The following is a 22230-nucleotide window of genomic DNA, read 5'->3' as shown; positions in this document are numbered from 1 at the left end:
TATGAATATACCAGACTATGAGTCATGTGTATTCTTTGATCGCATGTATTCACCAAACAGCACAATATTTATTGTCTAATTTTGGCTAATAGCAGGACGGACCTATTCACGTAATGTGCTGCCCTTACCTGGGGCGGAATATGCCCAGTTGCCATTCAACATCCCTTAGATTTCTATATGCCTCATACTACCTTCTCTAGACCTTAAAATGCTAACCCTACTGCCCTCATTCAACGCCATTGATGGCCATGGTTCGATAAGATACTTTTGAGTGACCGTGCCCCCAAACCAACCCATACAGTCAAGGGCACATTCGCTAAGTGCTGCAGTGCCCCCTATCTGATCTTATTAATGAGACCTTGAATGAGTATTAAGGCTTTATCTGCTTTATAAAATGAACTATATTCTTCATGCCGGGCCTGGTTGTCACCCCATTGCCTGTTCTCACTTTGTAATGTTATGGCTCACAATGTGGGAGGGTGTGTGTTTAGTTAACATAAGCCTTTATATAAAGCCCTTGGAGGAACATTCTTCATTCAGTCACAATTATAGTTCATGGCTCTCCAGCTGTGAGCTCTATTCCTCTTTACAGTCTTCATTTTTTGGGTGTTTTTTTTTAGCATAGCTTTTCTTACAATCCAGCCCTTGCCAATGATAATAAATCCTATAATCTAGTTCACTGGACTGTGTGTAATACATGCAGTATGTGCCCAGGAAGAACATAAATGTTAAAAAGTTAACCCATATCTATGAACACTAGATGCCTAGATACTTCACAAGTTTGGCAAGAATATTCAGGCATAAAAACTAAATTGTTGTTCAAAAAGTAATCGCAAAATGTACAATATGTCAGTACTTGGCTTTGTTAGGCTATACCAGCAGACAACCCAGGGCTGGATTATAGGGAGGGCAAAAGGGGCAATTACCCAGGGGCCTCAACCACCTCGGGGCCTCAACCTTTCTGATCCCTCAATGCTTTACCAGGCTCTTCGAGCAGAAAGACACATGAGTAGCAGCTTCTTTTTCTTTGCTCGGAGCTCCAATGCCCCATCTGTCTGCACTGCTATCTGCTCTGCTTGGACAAATTGTATAGTCAGTGTATAGTCAGCTTAACCTATTTGACACTGTTACTGGGGGTTTTAAGGCCTTCACCAAATAGTTTTCTCAGGGCCCTCCACCCATCTTCATTCCATCCTGAGAAAACCAAATTGTGCTCTACTGCTGTCCAACAAATACAAGAAAATACAACTCCAGTGAGCACATGAGCACCAAACTGGGCCATTGATGGGTCACCTGGTCTAATGACTCTTAGTTCCTTCTGTATTATGGTGAACACATCTGTGAGCAAGATGTCAGGGATTCATCATGTGAGGTGTCAACTTTTGTAGCAGATGGTAAATATAATGTGAAGAAGCAACCCCTGCCACTTATGGTACCAAGATATCAAGCGGAACACCTCTGAAGGCTACTGTTGAACATTTTTGCCTAACATCTCAATCCTATTTATCTATCTATCTATCTATCTATCTATCTATCTATCTATCTATCTATCTATCTATCTATCTATCTATCTATCTATCTATCTATCTATCTATCTATCTATCTATCTATCTCATATCTATCTATCTATCTATCTATCTATCTATCTATCTATCTATCTATCTATCTATCTATCTATCTATCTATCTATCTATCTATCTATCTATCTATCTCAATGGACATTATCCATTGACATGCTTGAATATTATTTGTATTAACATCACATTCTGATGTCAGAACCTGATGATTATACCGATTTTATAGCTCTTCCTACAGAAGACTCTGCCACAGATCACTTGCAGTAAGTTCCTTCTCCTGTATCAACGACTGACTGACTGACATGTAGTGCTCCCTTTTTTTAATTAAAAGAGGTTCTATAGCAGCTGTATTGTCTAATATACAGTTCTGTATCCTAGCTGCTGCAGAACATCCTAATACACACCTCAGATGCTGCAGAACATCCTAATACACACCTCAGATGCTGCAGAACATCCTAATACACACCTCAGATGCTGCAGAACATCCTAATACACTCATTAGATGCTGTGGAACATCAGAATACACACCTCAGAGGCTGCAGAACATCATAATACACACCTCAGATGCTGCAAAACATCCTAATACACACCTCAGACGCTGCAGAACATCATAATACACACCTAAAACGCTGCAGAACATCATAGTACACACCTTAGATGCTGCAGAACATCATAATACACACCTAAGACGCTGCAGAACATCATAATACACACCTCAGATGCTACAGAACATCATAATACACACCTCAGATGCTGCAGAACATCATTATACACAACTCAGATGCTGCAGAACATCATAATACCAACCTCAGATGCTGCAGAACATCATAATACACACCTCAGATGCTGCAGAACATCATTATACACAATTCAGATGCTGCAGAACATCATAATACCAACCTCAGATGCTGCAAAACATCATAATACACACCTCAGATGCTGCAGAACATCATAATACACACCTCAGATGCTGCAAAACATCATAATACACAACTCAGATGCTGCAGAACATCATAATACACACCTCAGATGCTGCAGAACATCATAACCCACACCTCAGATGCTGCAGAACATCATAATACACATCTCAGATGCTGCAAAACATCATAATACACACCTCAGATGCTGCAAAACATCATAACCCACACCTCAGATGCTGCAGAACATCATAATACACATCTTAAAGGGGTTGTCCACAGGTCATACCTCTGTGATGAGGGGCCCCAAATCCCCGTTCTATGCCGGAGAGCCGGATGAGCCATCCCTCTCCATATTGATGAATGAGAGCATCGAAAGCACCGAGTGAGATGGCCGAGAACAGGAATTTCGGGCCTTATTCTCGGCAACAATGAGGGTCACATGGAGGTCAGACATGTCTGATTGGTGGGTAATAAAAGTAAAAACAAGTGGATCTAGAACAAACACTTTAAACTTAGAAAACAGGTTCTGCAGCAGCTGAGATATATATTATGAGTAATATTGTACCCCCATGACCTATATAAATGCTATACTGTAAGTCATAATAGTTTATTTTTGCTCCAATTATACAGTGAAACAGTTAATTTTTCAGACTACTATCCAGTGTCTGGTGTAAAGACTATACTTCCCAGAATTCAAATCACCAGAGAAAACTCTGTGCAGAAACTGAACATGCAGGGGATGCTGTAAGATTTCAGCTCTGAAGCCAGCAGAATTGAGAAAGCAGCTCCGGAGTATAATACAGATTGTAACTCAGGATCAGAACAAGATAAGTAAGGTAATGTATTTACAAAGTGACTCAACTTTTTATGATGATTAATTCTATATGTAAACTGTGGAAGGCTACAAACATATATAACATACAAACATGGCCTGTTCAGGCAAGAGGTCGGACGTCCAGCTTAGTATTATGTTACTGGCATTAAAAATGACACATGGAGCCAGACATCTTGGATATATGTTATGAAGTTAGTTTACATCCCAACGTTTCGCAAGAAGTTTCGGTGGAGACCTGAGGTACAAATTTTTCACAGTAATTATCATTTCCTGGGTAGGTTCAACCAAGTTTCTTGGCACTAGTTATCACTTCTAGAAGAAACGGGAAGAAATAATGAAGGAAATAGCATTCATTGCAGCGGGCTGTACAGCGGGGAGGCAATGTCTCCTACTGCTCCTTATCATCTTATTATGTTTGTATTAGCTACTACTGTCTACGTCTAAACTCGACTGAACCTTCCAAGGTTCACCTAAAGAGTTTGGATAATATTTATTTTTGGTACAATCTTGTATCTGCTGAGCTACTTCTTCTGAAAAGATTTTAATCAGCAGACTCATATGAAAAATAATAAATCTTCATCCAAATTAAACAAGTAGAAAAGATAGACCTTCTACCCGCATTACCCTTATGGTGCTGGTGACCTGGGAAGTTATACAATGTGGGAAAATAAGATTGTAGGAAAAGAGGTTCCCAACAAGTTGTAGGTCATTCAGAGACCAGCTGCGTCCCGGGGATAGGCTCATGTGAGCTGGATCGAGGGGGCCGATAGCTGAGAGCCCCTGTGATCAGCATTTGTTAGTGGACCAATCAATGTATAGATGTTCAATGTGAAGCATTAGGGCTCATGCACATGTCCCTATAGTTCCATACGATGCCATATGATGCCTTTATATAAAACCCTATTATGTGCCATCCATAATACTGAAATCTTCTTATGTGGAAAAGGGGATTTTTGGCTCCATCACACACCATGGCTACCTGTTTACCCCCTATAACTATTTCCTTGATTTCTGTAATACGGCCATGATGGGATTGAGCATAACACAAATTTTTTTTCTGTCAGATTCTACATGAATCCAAGAGAAAAAGCCAATGTGTGAAATTGGAGGCATACAGAAAGTGGCAGGGGAGAAGGAGGCCAGCCAAAGATCGCCTCCGGGTACCTCGACACTGGGCGTGGTCCCATAGATGTACTAGACCAGACTCAATGTGTTAATGAGTGCCAGATAAGACAGCCATAGAGATTAGATTGTTGACCCAGTTTCCCCATTTGTATTAGGACTTGTCGATGATATAATGCTTATTGTTTCTATCAGAACACCCCTGAGGAGCAATTAATAATCCAGGCTGGATTTATTGGTTTCATCTGATGTAAATGGCGCCAGGAGTGTTTACCAGCTACCTTTCCCTCCTGCCTTCCCCAACACTATGTCTATGGCCAGCCTAAATCTGTCCAAACACATTAGATTAATGTTTGCAGGTCAGCCCTCCCAATTATGGTTGAGGAAACTAGGATTGGGCATATTGTTCGGCACATGCCCGATCCTTTATCAGTAGTGTCTGGCAGCAGCTTGTCTCCCTGTTCCCACTGAAATTGGGAAGCTAAGTGCGAATGTTTATGGGAAGGTCGGGGGCGATATCTGTTGGTCGACAATTATCTAATGTGAATGTGTACGGCCATCTTTGGACATTGTCTTTTGGCCTCGATGACATGACTGACTGGTTTGTAAATGCCAACCTTATTGCCCCCTAGTTATGCCTCTGTTAGATATTATATACTGCCTACTACAATAGTACTTGGTTGTTTGACAATCATGGACTGTCATCTAATGTTTATACCCCATTCTCTTGGTGACCTTTGTTGGTATGAAGGTTCCTCATTAAATTTGATGTTTTGTGCATTATCATTAATGTCATCATCCTCGTGTTACAAGCTGTAGCCTCTATGTTAAATGGAAACATACAAAACTGTAAATTGTCTTTCATATTATAATCCTTTGATCGTGCGTGAACATGTTCTGCATAGTACAAAGCTACATCATGGTGAAACGACAATGGTGGCAGAGATTCCAAACAAATCAATGGCATTACAAAGGCGTTCCTACTGCCAGCTACAGACCTCCATAGATCGTAGTACAGTTCTAGGGCAGACGGGCTCACATATTGTAGCCAGGAGTGATCAGTAGAACATTGCCCTGCAGGGCTGAGGAATGTGTGGAGTAGCAATGCTGAGCTTGAGGGACCAAGGATGGCGGGGCACATTCTGAAACCCTGTCTTGAAAATCATGAGAGTTTGTCTCACCCCTGTTACCATGGGCAGCCCCAATGCAAAATTTTTAACAGGACCCCCCATTTACTAGGTGCCATAAATAAATCTAGTGTCTTCTTATTTGGCAGAGGGGTCTTTTAATGTATACAATTATTGAATAGTAAACCAATACGAAGAACAACCACAATCCCCTTCCAACTCATCAAAACTGTGCTATCATATATAAGGGGCATGCACTTGCCAAATTATTACATGGTATCAATGGTATCGACTTACCAAACAGAAATAATAACCTAAAAATAAATGGAGTCTATAGGACACAATACAATATAAAAGATCAAAAATATAAAACATATATATTAAAATTCGGAGATGATTTCCACAGTGTGATAAATGGACACCAGGCAGCAACAAGCTTGGGTGGGCAGATGGCTGAACAAAGTAGGTCACAACATGTAACAATATTTAAGATGGGGAAAAGGGGGAACAATCCAGTCCCAATCTTCAAACAACCCCCCACATATTACGGCAGTGTTGGAATAGGATCAGTGTGCCACCCAAACTCCATTGAAAGGTTTAGCAGCACGTAAGTTAAAATATATATATATATGTTAATACATGGCAGTAGCTTACCCATAGAAAGATAAAGATATGAATGGCTGCGATCCCTCACATCCTGACGCGCGTTTTGGCTGAAAGCCTTCGTCTGGGGGTTATTGAACAATGTCATTGAACCTTTATCCAGCATAAGGCTGGGTTCACACGACCATGTTATGTCCGTAATGGACGGAACGTATTTCGGCCGCAAGTCCCGGACCGAACACACTGCAGGGAGCCGGGCTCCTAGCATCATACTTATGTACGACGCTAGGAGTCCCTGCCTCTCCGTGGAACTACTGTCCCGTACTGAAAACATGATTACAGTACGGGACAGTTGTCCTGCAGCGAGGCAGGGACTCCTAGCATCGTACATAACTATGATGCTAGGAGCCCGGCTCCCTGCAGTGTGTTTGGTCCGGGACTTGCGGCCGAAATACGTTCCGTCCATTACGGACATAACATGGTCGTGTGAACCCAGCCTTAGAACTAAAACGGCTTCTCATTTCTTGCTGTTATAATCTATGCAATCTCATAGCAAGCTAAATGATATGATTGCATCTCAACTATGGCTGTAGGACAAGATGATATAGGAGTCAAGACTTGTTCAGAGTGCTGCATGCAGGGGCATAACTGGGGGAGAGGGGTGGGCAGGGCATGTTTTCTCCTAAAAAAAAAAACACACTATAGGTTATGTATACCTTTGCAACACACTTTTCTTATTAGGGCTCGTCCACACGCTGCGAAATTTCTGCGTTTTTTCCGGCCAGAGTTTCAGACGGAAAATACGCAGCAGAATGCAGTAGCAGCATAGTGGATGAGATTTAACAAATCTCATCCACACTCTGCGTAAAATTTCTGAGAAGAAATTGACCTGCGGTGCGTATTTTTTGGACTGCAGCATGTCAATTCCTGCTGCGGAATGTGGACAGAATTGCTGCGTTTTTCAGAGGAGATGTCATCACCCAGCATTGTGAAAAAGGCAGCAAAATAAACTCCATTTTCTGCCATAAATACCGCAGGAAATGTTGCGTTTCTGCCGCAGCGGAATGTCTGCGTTTTTCAACAGAATTGCTGCAGAAATTTTCTGCAGCAATTCCGTTGTGTGTGGACAAGCCCTTACCCCAATGCATCTAAAACAAACAGAAAACTAAGCAACTTTGCAAAAAGTCTTGATTAAAAGACTAGTGATTTGTGTATACAGCTCCTATGAAAACCTATGTGTCTCCTTGGTTGCCAACTATTAACAAACCATGTGTAGTGTGATCCTGCTGGCATGTGTTACTCCACTCCCTTATTGCTAGCCTAAAGACAGTAGAAGACGGGGCATATGGACTAGCACTACAGGTCAGTACATGTGGCAGGACACCATTGTCAGACTGGAGAAGTATGGGCCCAGACTGGAGTAGTATGAGCCCGCTAGAGGAAATTATTCTGAAAGCCACTATCATTATATATAGAACATGTGCATGGTCACTTTTAACTCCGTTTTAAACCTAGTTGTTGTCATTGTACACACAGGTCAAATCCATAATAAGATGTAGAAGGTTATTTGTGAATCAGATCCATAAGAATTGTCCCTAGCACCAAATTAGTTTCAAATAGGTTTGTCTTTTGCTGAACCTCTGGGACCATTATTGTTTCGGAACCTGGGCCACCAGAGGTTCCACTTGAACTCTAGCTTGCCAGACAGACTCTTCACTGGTTCGCACACTGGAGTGTGGCATTTTCTGGAGAGCAAATAAAGAGGTGTTGTATAGCTGGCACGCCACTGTGACATCACAAATGTCCTTCTGTCAGATGAGCTGCGGTGACATCACAACCGTGTTTTTGTCACACAAGCACCTATGACATTGCAAGTGGGTTTCAGTAAGAAAAACACCTGCTACTTTCTGCTCCACCTTTATTCAGGTAAGCTGCTGTGACATCACAAGTGTATTTAACTCATGTAACTAGCTGTGACATCACATTGGGGTTTTAGTCTGGTAACTACTGTGACATCACAAGTGTTGTTCAATTAGTTAAGCTGCTAGGACATCATTAGTGTATTTAACTCATGTAACTAGCTGTGACATCACATGGGGGTTTTATTCCGGTAACTGCTGTGACATCACATGGGGCTTTAGTCTGGTAACTGCTGTGACAAGTATTTTTCAATTAGTTAAACTGCTGTGACATCACTAGGGTCTTTAACTCATGTAACTAGCTGTGACATCACATTGGGATTTTAGTCCGGTAACTGCTGTGACATCACAAGTGTTCTTCAATCAGTTAAGCTGCTGTGACATCACTAGTGTATTTAACTCATGTAACTAGCTGTGACATCACATTGGGATTTTAGTCCGGTAACTACTATGACATTACAAGTGTTCTTCAATCAGTTAAGCTGCTGGGACATCACTAGTGTATTTAACTCATGTAACTCGCTGTGACATCACATGGGGGTTTTAGTCTCGTAACTGCTGTGACATCACAAGTGTTGTTCAATTAGTCAAGATTCTGTGACATCACTAGTGTATTTAACTCATGTAACTAGTTGTGACATCACATGAGGTTTTAGTCGGGTAACTGCTGTGACATCACAAGTATTGTTCAATTAGTTAAGCTGCTGTGACATCACTAGTGTATTTAACTCATGTAACCAGCTGTGACATCACATGGGGGTTTTTGTCCGGTAACTGCTGTGACATCACAAGTAGTAAGGGGCTGCACTCTTTCCCATCCAATTATCGGAGGATTGGTACAACGATGAAGGATTTTCTGGACAGCCATGAATGAGATAGTCTATGGCTAATACCCTATTGTTAAATTAGTAGTTGAAAATCAGGGAGCCTATATATTCTTCACTTTGGATTTATGGTTGTGACCATAACTTTAAAATTCACAACGGAAATAAAGAATGTGAGTCTGGCTCATCAAACCGAATCAAACACGGTTATATTTTATTTTTTTAATGCTAATAAATGGAAAACTGCATTCCACATGCTTCTTTGTTTAGTCTAGAAATTTACTTGTCCTAAAATATCTGCCAGTTTCATGTAGATATAAAATATTCTGACAATATTATGTTCCAATAATATGCACAGGGAATATCATACATGACACTTCTTGGATCCAATAATTATTAGCGAGTGCTATTGCCAGATTATCGGATTGATAATTAGGCAGATTATAACTGAAGACCCCTATGAATTTATGCACATGGCCGGCTAACAGTTCCATAAAAACTGTAATGTGCCGTAATATGACATACAAGGACGTCTATGGGAATCCAACAGATAAAAAATTGTGGCATGCTCTATCTGGTGCTTCATAACATCATGATAATACAATGCTATATGTGGGCACCATATGGTGGTACGCAGAGTACCTGCAGTTTACATGATAGGGACCTGTAGAGACTCCATGTGTAGCTTGTACAGGTTTCATTTTTTTTTACCACTTAGCCGCTCACATAATCCCTAAATCATAGTCCATTGCAGGATATGAGTGTGTGGTTATTCTATGAACACCTGGTAGAGTAAGTGATCTTGGACCACCACCGATTTCCAGAAAGTTTGCCATATGATATAAAAATATCAGCACAGACAATCTGTGACACTCTTCTTTTCCCAAGTATTGAGTGTGTTAGCCCTGGTCGATTGTGATGGGCCCTCCTGCAGGTCACCATAGACACATGGAGATCCATCAATGTCACCAGTAGCTGTTTCCAGAATCTGCTAGGATCTGACAATCCAGTATTGCTATGGTTCTTTATGAATATATTGTGTACTGGCCTATAGCGATTCATATTCTCTAGTATAGTTATAGACATAAACATCTGGTTCGTATGGTGTTCTGGAAATGTATGCTTATTTTAGTAGGTAAGGCTCCATATGTTAGGCGTGTCTCTATAATTCTTAAGACTTCTATGATATAATACTTTTGCTGAGCATTCCAGACCCTCCAGGGTGCATGAAAATTGGGCAAGTCTGTCTTCCTTTGCTTTCTCTTAAATCACTCTAAGCCTGAGACAGCAGCTTTAGCATCTCCTAGATTGAGCATTTTCCATTACTAGCAGCCAAAATAATCTTTTTTCCAGCACATATTAGGGGTTAAAATCAAGTACGCCGAACCGTGACTATGACTGTGGAGAATATTACATATCAGTAAGTTCAACCATGATATCTCTTCTTATCATGAATGCTTACCTGTCATCCTCCTTATGTTTCCAAGAAACTATTGGATGATTGATTCTGTACATCATCCATTATCAATTGTAATATGAACTTTACAACAGAAGTGACTACAAGCTGATACTTGTAGTTCTACAATGTAATGTAAGCTCTCATTCCAGGGTCCGCCAATATGGAGTCATTGGAAGTCCTCCTGGCCTTCTTCCAATGACTCCAAGATGGTGTCATTGGAAGTCCTCCTGGCCTGCTTCCAATGGATCCAAGGTGGAGTCATTGGCAGTCCTCCTGGCCTGCTTCCAATGGCTCCAAGTTGGAATCATTGGCAGTCCTCCTGGCCTGCTTCCAATGACTCCAAGATGGTGTCATTGGAAGTCCTCCTGCCTTGCTTACAATGGCTCCAAGGTGGAGTCATTGGAAGTCCTCCTGGCCTGCTTCCAATGACTCCAAGATGGTGTCATTGGAAGTCCTCCTGGCCTGCTTCCAATGACTCCAAGATGGAGTCATTGGAAGTCCTCCTGGCCTGCTTTCTTCATATCAAGACACCCTTTAGCATAATCTACATGGTTATCCGTTCCTTTGATAGCCAGCAGAGGGTACATTTATTTATAAGGCTGATTATCAGGTAATAACCACTTAGTCCACTAGTTATAAGCTGGAGTCAACAGGCCAAGACAAGATCTCACAGGACTTTAGAAGGTGGTAGATGGTCTCTAACTTGGGTAAAAATTGATTTCCAATTTCACGTAGTCATCCTGAAAGCAAAGATCTTCTTGTTCATTCCTCAAAAGGTACATGGCCCTACTGTACAAACTGGGATGTATGCAATATCCCATCTAGGTAACTGACCTACTGAGGCTGCCATTGTTGGTTGGACTATGAGAATTTCTGGAGGCTAAAAATCCATAGATTGCCTAGTGGTTACACCAAACATTGCCTAACTTGCCTCCTTCTCCATATACGTATAATCTGCACCTCCTTATCAAAGCTAAAATATAATGTTGACTTGCAAATGAAATAACCCTTATGGACTCAAGCAATATTTACAATGGCATAAAATAAATTTAAACAGGAAACATCTCATAGACAGTGGTTTATGGGATGTGGCTGTAGCAATGAGATGAACAATATGGGGTTTCAGGCTCTTACAAGGTTTGGAAAATTCAGACCTCCCACGTGGAGGCTATCTGACATAGTATAATCATAAAACTTCTGCCTAACAGTCACAAACACTATTTTACATTTTATGTTACAGTTCCAATATAATAACACTGCCAATTCATAATCTGATAAATTTGGCATAAAGTAATAAACAATACTAGCAATAGTAATGGTATATAATCATAGGTGGCAAAAAGATAGTAAGAAACTAAGATTTTCGTATACTGTTGCATACAACATATGGCTTAGTCTAAAACAACTTAAGCTGGTCATGCAAACTAGATGGAAGTTGGCCAAAATGTCTGATTTTGGCCATTTTAGTCCATCATCATTTTACAATTTTACGCAAATCATCCTCACGAGAGCCGACCAAAATCTGCAAAAACGGCGATCTGTCAGTTCAGTCTGGCATGTTAATGGTCGGATTGTTTATACATACTATCCAATGATCAGTTACATGGTGGTCATTCACAATATTTTATATTTGGCCAGTTTTAGGTCTCCACAATGGAAATTCGAGCCCCAAAATGTCCTGCCAGAACAGTCGGATTGGTCAGAGACAGACTTTGCCCATGACCACAAGTGAGATCTGGGAAACGGTATTTGGAGTCCCTATTTGTCAGATATACAGTAAATTTGGAACCAGTTTTAAAATGACATAGTATCTTCAAATCACAAAAAAAAAAAATTACTAGTAGTCTGGAGCCAAATAAAAGATGGGGTTCAAATAATAATTGTAAAGACAGTTCAGTAAGAGTTTTCCCCCTACACCAATGAATCAAATACATAGATTCAGAATAAAAGTCCCAAAAGCTCAAAAACAAGTTACAGCGCAGAGAAATTATTGAATCAGGCTTTTATAAATAAAGTTATTTAAAAAAAACTAAAAACATGACATTCTTATACTTTTTCCTATATATCCTCTACTACTTTGAATCATAAGAGGACCAACATTCATGTAGCAATGGTCCATCAGATTTGCTTTCAGGATCCAAATGAATGCAGAGTCCTTATTACAAAGTAAGACTACTTCATGCTCAATTCAAATAATGAAAATTGTACAAGTATGGACAATTCCTTTAAATTAGCTTTGCAGTTACAGATATGATATCCAATACAGCAAAATAATTGCTGGCAGTATAAACTCCATGGATCTAGTCCTGAGAAGCTGATGCAGGGTCCTGTGGGTATTTGTCCATCATCTGCCCTCCTAACAAAAAGCTCTATACACATCAAATCTATGGTATGTGAGATCCTGTGGTTTCTCTGCTGGTGGTTACTGGAAACTCTATACTTGTCAATCCTTCCTGAACACTTCCACTGTCTCATTCATACACTTCAGAAGTTCCTCAGGAATCTCGGCAGCCCTTTATACCCACACAACAATGTACCCCATCATACCCTGCTGCATACCAATGAAGAAGACTCCATAGACAATACTTACTACTCCCACCATATTACCAAGAATTGTTCACATCGGAATTCTTTATGATTGAATATCCGATGCTTAGAAAATGAAAATTCGAAAAATTCTAAAGCAAAAACAAAAAAAACAGGCAAATATTGAACTTTTTTATTTATTTAGAGTAGAAATGTACAATGGAAAAAAAAGTGCTCTTAATTGGAACCATATTTTTTCCTCTTAATAAAAACCCTAAGAAAAAAATAATATGGGTCCAACCACTGGAGATATCATGAACAAAGCTCCTGCTATACCGTACAATAGACTGCAAACAACATAGAAGAAAGTTCTACTGTACCTTGTTCTCTTTCTTGTTACTTCAAAAAAAAAGTTTTTTTCCTTGCCGTACAATTCTGAATACAATGTTACGTTTCCAAAAAGACTGTCTCTTTCCCCAGAGGAGTTTATTGTTCCTCAACCCGTTGCTTCTTCACTTCCAATTCTTGTGCTTAAGAAGGAGGCTCCCACCCTGCTGCCCCCCTTAGTCGGACTGACTGGGCTAGTGCTGTTAGCTGCAGGTTTTGTGTGTGAGGTTTAAGGATGTAATTTCCTTGCAGACAGCACAGCACTCAATGCTCGGATTGCCTTTACCTCCTCCTCCCCTCTCAAGATATAATGCATGTAAACGACTTGAGGTTTCAATGACATGTGGCTTTTATCATCACACCTGCCAAAAAAATAACAAAAAAATCCTTCATCTGCTGCTCTATGTTCTTCCAAATGTTTTTCCACAATGAAAAATATCCTAAGGAAAAAATAAAACCGATTCCGTGTTTATTTTTCTTTGATTCTAGTGAGCGGCAGGCTGTTTATATGGTCTACTCCAAGGCTACGTCATGAGGTCTATTTGTATATGGAGCCGTGACATTAAACACACGTGGAGCCATGTGGGCCTGATACCGTAGTGATACGAAGGAAGGTTCTTCCCCCTTTTTAAGTCATAGTCCCCTAATATTCTCCTACCATACCAGGACTCTTTTGGGTTTTTAGTATAGATCTTTATTTGTTGGCATCTTAGGACAATATTGTCAACTATATCTGTGGGTCTTCTAAAATGTAGGAAAAATTCCCACCTGAATAGCTTATCCCAGGTGGGTACTACAACAATAGAAGCACACACAAAGTGGTGAGGCTGAGGTCAACGTCGAACTGTAGATCCTCCAAGAAGGATACATTGCAGAACATTAGTTTGAAGAAGCAAAAAGTGTCAGTGGATGTAACATCTCAAACCTCAAACATTGTAGTCAATTACAAGACGAACGTATAGGGGTCCAAAACTTTATTGTCTGAAATGTAACGTGTTTTAGGGTTTTGAGGATACCCATCATCAGACATGATGGTCTATCGAAAGGCCACAGCCAGTATGTTTAATGATGTTTATTAAATCTATGGACAAGTTCAGATGTTATTATAGTTAACCTATGTACCCCCATCCCCATGTGAGGCTCACAGAGGCCCAGGAAGTTGAGAAGGTCCTCATAATGGACATCTGGTGGTCACTGGAGAGTTTCTTTCCGGGATCTTGAGAGGAATTGTAAAGCATGCTTAGCAGCTGGATAATTCAAGACAGACTAGTTGTTAGAATTCATTGGTTAAAGTAATTTGCCCCTGAAAAAAAAATAAAAAAAAATAAAAATATATATATATATATATATATATAAATAATGTAATCCCCTAATTTGTTGTCTGGCATCATAATCTTAGCAACTAGCCTTTCTTAGATTCACCAAGTCTCCTGATCAAGGTAGAAGTGGCATTGATCTGAGAACGAAGAATGGCGACGTGACAGTATTCAAACTACAATCTTTTAACCCATTTTAGCAAAAATTATTTTTGATGGAGAATCCCTTTAAATTCCACACTACTGGATATATGTGATGTACTGTTTATGTTTAGCTAGGGTTAATGGGTTAGAGTAATTTTCTATTTTTTCTAGAAGAGAGATGTATACAGACAAGTTGCAACATGAACTTAAGCTAGAGCTGCGGCTCACAGTATCTACGGTTAGCAAATGGTAGTCACAGCAAATAGTCACCCCATGGAAAATAATGGAGTTGTTTGTGGTGACAGTAACAGTCAAAATCTCTTAAGACATTTAACCCCTATTGTTGTATCCACTAAGACAACTATTTGTGGAAGATTTTTTAATGCAGCACAGAAGGTGCAGGGAATTAATTGATACGTCCATAAATATAATTTGTCAACATCAATTTCTGGATCTTTTTACCGAGAGTCACAGAAATTCTTCATGAACAATATTCTCAGAGTTTTCTCTAAGACCACCAATAATTAGGCCATACAGTACCAATCCTCCATGCCCCATCTCTGCCACCTACTCAATGCCAATTTGGCCTCCTGCTGATGATGGGCATACACTAAAGGGGGTATTGAGGTTCATCCCTCCCATTATCCCGCACTCGTGGCACCCATGTGTATACTGAGTGTGCATGCAGGTATGTCATGAGTCTGCATATGTGTGCGTGCATATGTGTAGTGAGTGTGCCGTCGTGTCTGCCTAGTTGTAGTGACCACTTTTGTGTGCCTGTATACTGTGACTTATAAGAGTAATATTTGGGCATTGTAAAATAGTATTACTTTCCCTAAAAATAACTAATTTCCAAATTTTCTAAATCTCATTCATATTTTTGTGACATTTGGCAGCCAAAAAAATACACAAAAAAGTGAGGCAGTGTATCCATTATAATCAGTCTGTCTGAAATGCCCCTAGCATTGGCAGCATTCAAGCCATGCCACTCTCCATGTCAGCGTTATTAATCAGATTTTTCTAAAAAAAAAATGAAAATAAAGGGTGACACTCTAAACCAAAACTTTTTGATTAAATAGGGTTTATCTTGGCCCTCCGAAATGTTACTTTCCTGTAGTGTTGTAAGACCCGGGGGGTTCTCCTGGCTTTTCACCCTTGATCATGTCTCCTACACCATCCGTAAAGGTGTCACGTCTCTGTATACTCACTTTGACCCTTAAAGGGGTTGTAAGAGAGTAAAAAAACATGGCTGCATTCTTCCAAGTACAGCGCTATTCTTGTCCCTTGGCATTATGTAGTGTTGCAGCTCAGATCTGCAATACCACACTCAGCCTATAGACAAGAGTGGAGCTGTTTCAGGAAAAAAAAGCAGCCATGTTTTTCTAAATCCCCTTAGTTGGCTACAGATAAAATGACTTTATTAAAAAGTAGGGCAATTCCCTGGGAGGTAATTCATGAACTTGAAGATGCATTTAGGAGAAAGTGTAGGCGCATAAGCAGTAAATATACATTTCCTAGTAATAACTGTGATGAAGTCTAGTAGGTAGAATATGAAACACGCTCACAACCGTTACAATATGTTGTCACTTTATAGGTCACTGCTTACCTTTATGATAATTATACCTAACGGAGTCCCTGTAAGCATTATCCTATGCATTGTATTATTAAACAGGCTCTTTATATAAATAAAGCTGATATAACAAAGCACCAAATGTTCTCAAACTGTGGCGTCCATTGCTTCGGGTTCCTATAGAGAATGTTAAAGTGTGGTGGCCCTTTTACAGATTTTTCATCAAGGCCCAGTAGACTCAATTTGTGCCTCTACTCAATACAATGTATGAGATTAGGAAAAAAAATGGTCATCTATTTCTCTACAGCGCCACTTTTGTCCATGGGCGTGTGTGGTATTGAAAATCTGCCCTTTTTAAGTGAATGGGGCTGAGCAGTAATACCAGACATGACCAATGCAAAAGAGTGGCGCTGTTTCTCGAACATAAGGGGAAAATCTAACCCCTATGTTAGGTGAAGGTGCAGGAACAGCTGGGAGGGAGTATCACAAGGACATCTAAGGGCCTCCTGCCAGTAATTGGGACAACGTCTTGGGTTTGTGAGAAGCTTTACCTCACCTGACATGACTTTTTTCTTCTGTCTTGTTGATAACCTGAACAGGTCTGGACATTGTAACCAAAACTTCACAAGACTTGGAGGTCATAAGCTCCAGAATACTGTATACACTCATTACTCACCTCCACGCGGAGTTGACTATGTCAGGGAAGTATGAGGCAAATTCCAACACTTCTTCATCGCAACCCTTATTCCCCAGAGCAAATCCTTTGCTATCAGCATTGTATCTCAGAACTTCTAAATCAAACACATCTGCTGGCGGGTGGATGGCAGGTGACATGCCAATATAGAAAGGCCTGGCCAAATATTTTAGTGTTAGCCGTGGCAAATGTTACCCTTAGCTAGTCAAAGGTCATCCTTTCATCACGTTACAATAGCCCGGAGGACATTTTTTTTCTCAGACTCTCTAGAACATAAATTGATAAAAAAAATAATTACATTTACGGAACATTTTTTTGAATGATATGGTAAATATATGATAAATTAATTAATTGATTAATATAAGGCTATGTTCACATGGGGTATTTCGCCGAGTTTTTTGACGCGGAAACCGCGTCGCAAAACTCGGCAAAAACGGCCCGAGAACGCCTCCCATTGATTTCAATGGGGGGCGTCGGCGTCTTTTTCCCGCGAGCAGTAAAACTGCCTCGCGGGAAAAAGAAGCGACATGCCCTATCTTCGGGCGCTTCCGTCTCTGACCTCCCATTGACTTCAATGGGAGGCAGAAAAGCGTATGTCGCGCTGTTTCATGCCCGCGGCGCTCAATGGCCGCGGGCGAAAAACGGCGCGAAAATCGGCGCGAAAATCGGCGTGCAGGGAGAGGAAAATCTGCCTCAAAGTTCCAAACGGAATTTTGAGGCAGATATTCCTCCCCCAAAATACTCCGTGTGAACATAGCCTAAATGTGTAATTATTAAATATTGTAATTTATTTGTAAATAATAATAATATTATTTGGTATGTTATAATACATTACTGAGGCCCCATGCACACAACTGTGCCCGTAATCACGGACCGCGATTGCAGACACAGCCATCTGCTGACGGACGCCCGCAGTTTCGGGCCGCGCTCCCATACAAAGTATGGGAGCAAGGCCTGTAGGACACGGAAAAACGGATATGCTCCATAATTCCCGGGACAGTTCGACGGCACAGACACCCATTCGTAGTGATACAGAAAGGTGTCTGCGGCCAATAGAACTGAATGGGTCCATTAAACTGCGGACCGTATTACAATCTGCGGTTTTACGGTTGTGTGCATGGGGACTGAGATGCAAGAAAACCAAATCACCTGTCACTGCCAGGCTTCTAAAGTAGTGATTTACCTGCCGTGGCCAATAACGGGCATTTCTTCACCATCCTAACACTTCATGGACTGTATCAGGTCTCATGCACACATATTTCACAGTTTTCATGTCCGTTTAAAACAGATCAGTGTGATTTTCGTTGTCACTCCACATCCGTTCCGTTGTTCCGTTTTAAATGGATGTTGTGCTTCCGTTTGTCTTCTGTTTTAAATGGTCCGTTAAAATCCATCTTGTGTGTTGAATGCTTGGAACTTTGGCACGCCCTCTATTACCTGAGCATTACATAGCACCAACATATTCCAACACAATGTATACAGAATATATTCATTCAAATAAAAAGCTAATTAATCTAATCTAATGTATATTTCAGGTATTCGCACATTAATGATACATGCCGGGGCCAACACCATAGAAGTGTATTTACCTATCAATAAGTATCGGTTTGCTGTGTAGAGGAATATGGAGACATCCATGCAAGAAGAGAGAGAATATACAATACTTCATAGTGCCTTGATACATGTACCAGGGTGCCCTTTTAGGGAATACAGGGGTGTAGCTATAGGGAGGGTGTACCATTCGGCAGGGGCATTGCTATTGGGGGGGGGGGGGTGCAGAGATAGCCACTGTGGGCCCAGTGCCTGAGGGGACTCAAGGGCTCCTCTGCCACATGAGATGACAGTATTAGAAATGGCACATGGTTGGTTGGGACCTTTTACAGATTTTGCCTTGGGCCCCCGGAGCTACAAGTTAGTCCTCGGTAGGAGCTGTAGTACTGAGTGTAGCGCTTGGTCTAGTTATATGTATGAACAGAGAATCCCTATTTCCATTAACCTGTGGAAAAGCTGTACACACTCCTCGAGAGATGTGTAATTCATAGGCATCTGAAATGAACACTGAGGTCATGGCAAGAGTGAGGCTCGCCAAGGTTCAGAGTATGTAAACCGTATCCATAGTGATTCTATGCGATCCTCCTAGATCAAACAAAAACGGCTGTAAAACTACAGAAGGAAAAAAAAAGAAAAAAACCTAACAGTCTAATTGGTCAGAAAAAAAACTCATAATATACAGTACATCAGATAATAGCAAAAGCCAAAAATCCTTTATGGCTTTCTGGAAACCGTCAGCAAGAAGCCTAGCTGCTGCTATTGGACCATCATTAGTGTACATGGAATGGAATTAAAGGATCCCTCTGACTTTGAAAGGCAGGAGAGTAAACGTCAAAGGCAAGACCAGAAATAGCGACATAAAGGATCATCGAATTGGCCCAGTAGTCCGTACTGTTTTCTTGTAGTCCTAAGGTCCTAGGTCCAAACCAACGTTATTGAGTATGTTCTCATACGTTACATAGGTTTCTTTGGCGTACTCCGGTTATTTCCCTAGACGTACTGAAACTAATACATAGGCCTATTGAAGTTACTTTTTATGTAGGCTTAAAGGGGGTGTCTAATGAAGACAACCTCTGCCCAAATGCCCTTTTAGGACATAATGATGTTATAGAAGGTTTGTGACCACTAAGTAAGAAATATTCCCGCAAGTCCCTTATCTCCATGTAGACAGAATACAGGAGTTGGCTATGGTCTCGACTGTAATATTTTCACAGCTGAAGACACTGGTCCTCCCCCCTTGTCCTCAGCTGGGTCCCCATGTTTAATTTGGACAATAAGCCACATTCTTGCAGCAGACTAACCAAACCACTGATAGGGCATTTCCTGTGCTCCGTGTCAAAGACCATACGTCCCAGTCACTCGGGATTTTGGAAAGAGTCCGCTCCTTGTGTTACCATAATAGTTTTGTTTGTCCGGTCTGTTTACTCCTGAAGCTTCTTAGCACAGCTGCTCCGTAGGATGTTCCTTGTGTAATAAAAGCTATGAGATCAGACGATGGAGGATCATACAGCTTTACATTTAGCCCCCACTGACCAGGACTCTTCATTGACATATGTCTTGTCTGAATGGACAGGATACATTCATAAATGCCTGTGGATGGAGATAAATGTTGACGTTGTTCTCCGGAGGAAAGTTTGGGCCCATATTTTAACACAGAATATACAACTATACTACAACTACAGACCCTATACATTGTACGTTAGCATACTTACTTTAGAACTAATATTGGGCAAAACGTTCACCTACATTTATGTTAGGAATGATTACAGTTCATAAAGGTTTTACATCCATGCTATGGACTTTATATAGATGACGTTGAGGAGAAAAATTGGGGATTGTCACCAGCGCTGCTTACATAACCTCGAGGACTTGGGGTCTTTCAAATAATACTTTATTTTGGTGCTACCATATGAACCCAAAAAAGTCAACTCAATCCTAGGTCCTATGGCACTGCATGTATTGGCCTATTGTATATGGAAGAATATTTACATGTTGTCAGCATTAATATCTTAGGATTAAAAATTAACTTTAAAAAAGCACAATATTCGGTAACCCCAACCCTGGGGCTTGAAAGGGCCCAAAAGGACAGTCAGCCACATATGAGTAGACCAATACTACAAATAACGAGTGATAGTTTGGGGGCCCTGTTATATATTATGCAACAGGGTCCAGGAGATGCAAACCCAAACTTACATTTTTGGGTTTGTTCTTCCCCCTTCACCTTCCCAAACAAAGAGGACCACACTACCATACAGGACCTACCTCCTGGTCAGTTTGGATTTAGAGGTTATTATGGAGGATGAGGTCAGCTGCACTAGAGCTCTGTAATACAGCTCCACAAAGCCATTTCTTACTGCTGATAATGTTGTACATACCTCATAGGGGGTCATCATAATAACAAGGGCACTTTTATTAACCCCTTCCCGACATTTGACGTACATGTACGTCATGGAAAGTACTGACTTCCCGCATCTTGCCGTACATGTACGTCAAACGTTTGGCACCGGCTCAGAAGCTGAGCCGGTCCCATCATCACCGGATCTCAGCTGTATCTTACAGCTGACATCCGACTGTAACGGCGGGGACCGAAATTAGCTTCGATCCCCGCCATTAACCCCTTAAGTGCAGCGCTCAAACGCGATCGCTGCACTTAAGGTGTTTGCAGCTCATCGGAACCCCAGTAATGAAATTGCCGGGGTTCCGGTGCCTGCAATGGCAACCGGAGGCCTAATACTGGCCTCCCGGTCTGCCTAGCACCGAAGCCGGTCAAGATCCGCCCGGCGGCGGAGCCTGATCGGCTTCCGTAGCTGCCGGCAAGATGGCGCCGGGTCAGGAGCTGATCCGGCGTCATCAGCGGTGGAAGTCAGCTGTACTGTACAGCTGACATCCACCTGTAACGGCAGGAACCGGAGCTAGCTCCGATCCCTGCCATTAACCCCTTCGATGCAGCAATCGAAAGCGATTGCTGCATCGTAGCGGTTACAAGCAGATCGCCAGCCCTGACAGGCAATCGGGACTGGCGACTGCTGTTATGGCAACAGGAGACGCAATGGTCTCCTGCTCTGCCATTACGGAAGCCGATTTAGGCCCCGCCGGGAGGCGAAGCCTAAACGGCTTGCTGTCAGTGAATGACTGACAGATCTAATACATTGCACTACATAGGTAGTGCAATGTATTAGAAAAAAAAAAATCTGACCGTTGGACCTTCAAGTCCCCTAGTGGGACTTGAGAAAAAGTGTAAAAAAAGTATAAAAAAGTGTAAAAAAAAGTGCAAAAAATAAAAGTTTGAAAACAATAAAAGTTTCAAGTAATCAAATAACACACAATCCCCCTTTTACTCTTATCAAGTCCTTTATTATTGAAAAATAATAATAAACCATATGTATTTGGTATCGCCACGACCGTAACGACCGGAGGTATCAAAATATTATATTATTTATTGCACGCGGTGAACAGCGTAAAAAAAACCCGTAAAAAACGTTACCAGAGTTTCTGTTTTTTAGTCACTTTGCCCTACAAATATTACAATAAAAAGTGATCAAAAAGTCGCACGTATCCAAAAATGGTACCTATAAAAACTATAGCTCGTCCCGCAAAAAACAAGCCCTCATACAACTCCGTCGACAAAAAAATTAAAACGTTATGGTTCTCACAAC

General features: G+C 41.1%; 1 protein-coding gene and 1 long non-coding RNA gene across 2 annotated transcripts in view; both read right to left on the bottom strand.

The window, feature by feature from the left end:
- The window catches only part of BGN (biglycan), a 54846-nt gene extending 41077 nt beyond the window's left edge, over positions 1 to 13769 (bottom strand). The window contains exon 1 of the mRNA XM_075835353.1: positions 13293 to 13769. The gene's annotated coding sequence lies outside the window, so the exon portion shown is untranslated. The remainder of the gene's footprint in view (positions 1 to 13292) is intronic.
- Positions 13770 to 14240: 471 nt separating this feature from the next.
- On the bottom strand, positions 14241 to 21430 carry LOC142659327 (uncharacterized). The gene is made up of 3 exons (XR_012850310.1): positions 18207 to 21430; positions 17006 to 17289; positions 14241 to 14602 (listed from the first exon to the last, which is right to left on the bottom strand). It is a non-coding gene; the product is annotated as an uncharacterized LOC142659327 (long non-coding RNA).
- Between the last annotated feature and the right edge of the window lie 800 nt (positions 21431 to 22230).

This window comes from Rhinoderma darwinii, chromosome 8 (genome assembly GCF_050947455.1).
Source record: "Rhinoderma darwinii isolate aRhiDar2 chromosome 8, aRhiDar2.hap1, whole genome shotgun sequence".
In the NCBI taxonomy this organism is placed as follows: domain Eukaryota; kingdom Metazoa; phylum Chordata; class Amphibia; order Anura; family Rhinodermatidae; genus Rhinoderma; species Rhinoderma darwinii.
The sequence above is the reverse complement of the archived record's forward strand: the minus strand, read 5'-3'. Positions and strand labels throughout refer to the sequence as shown.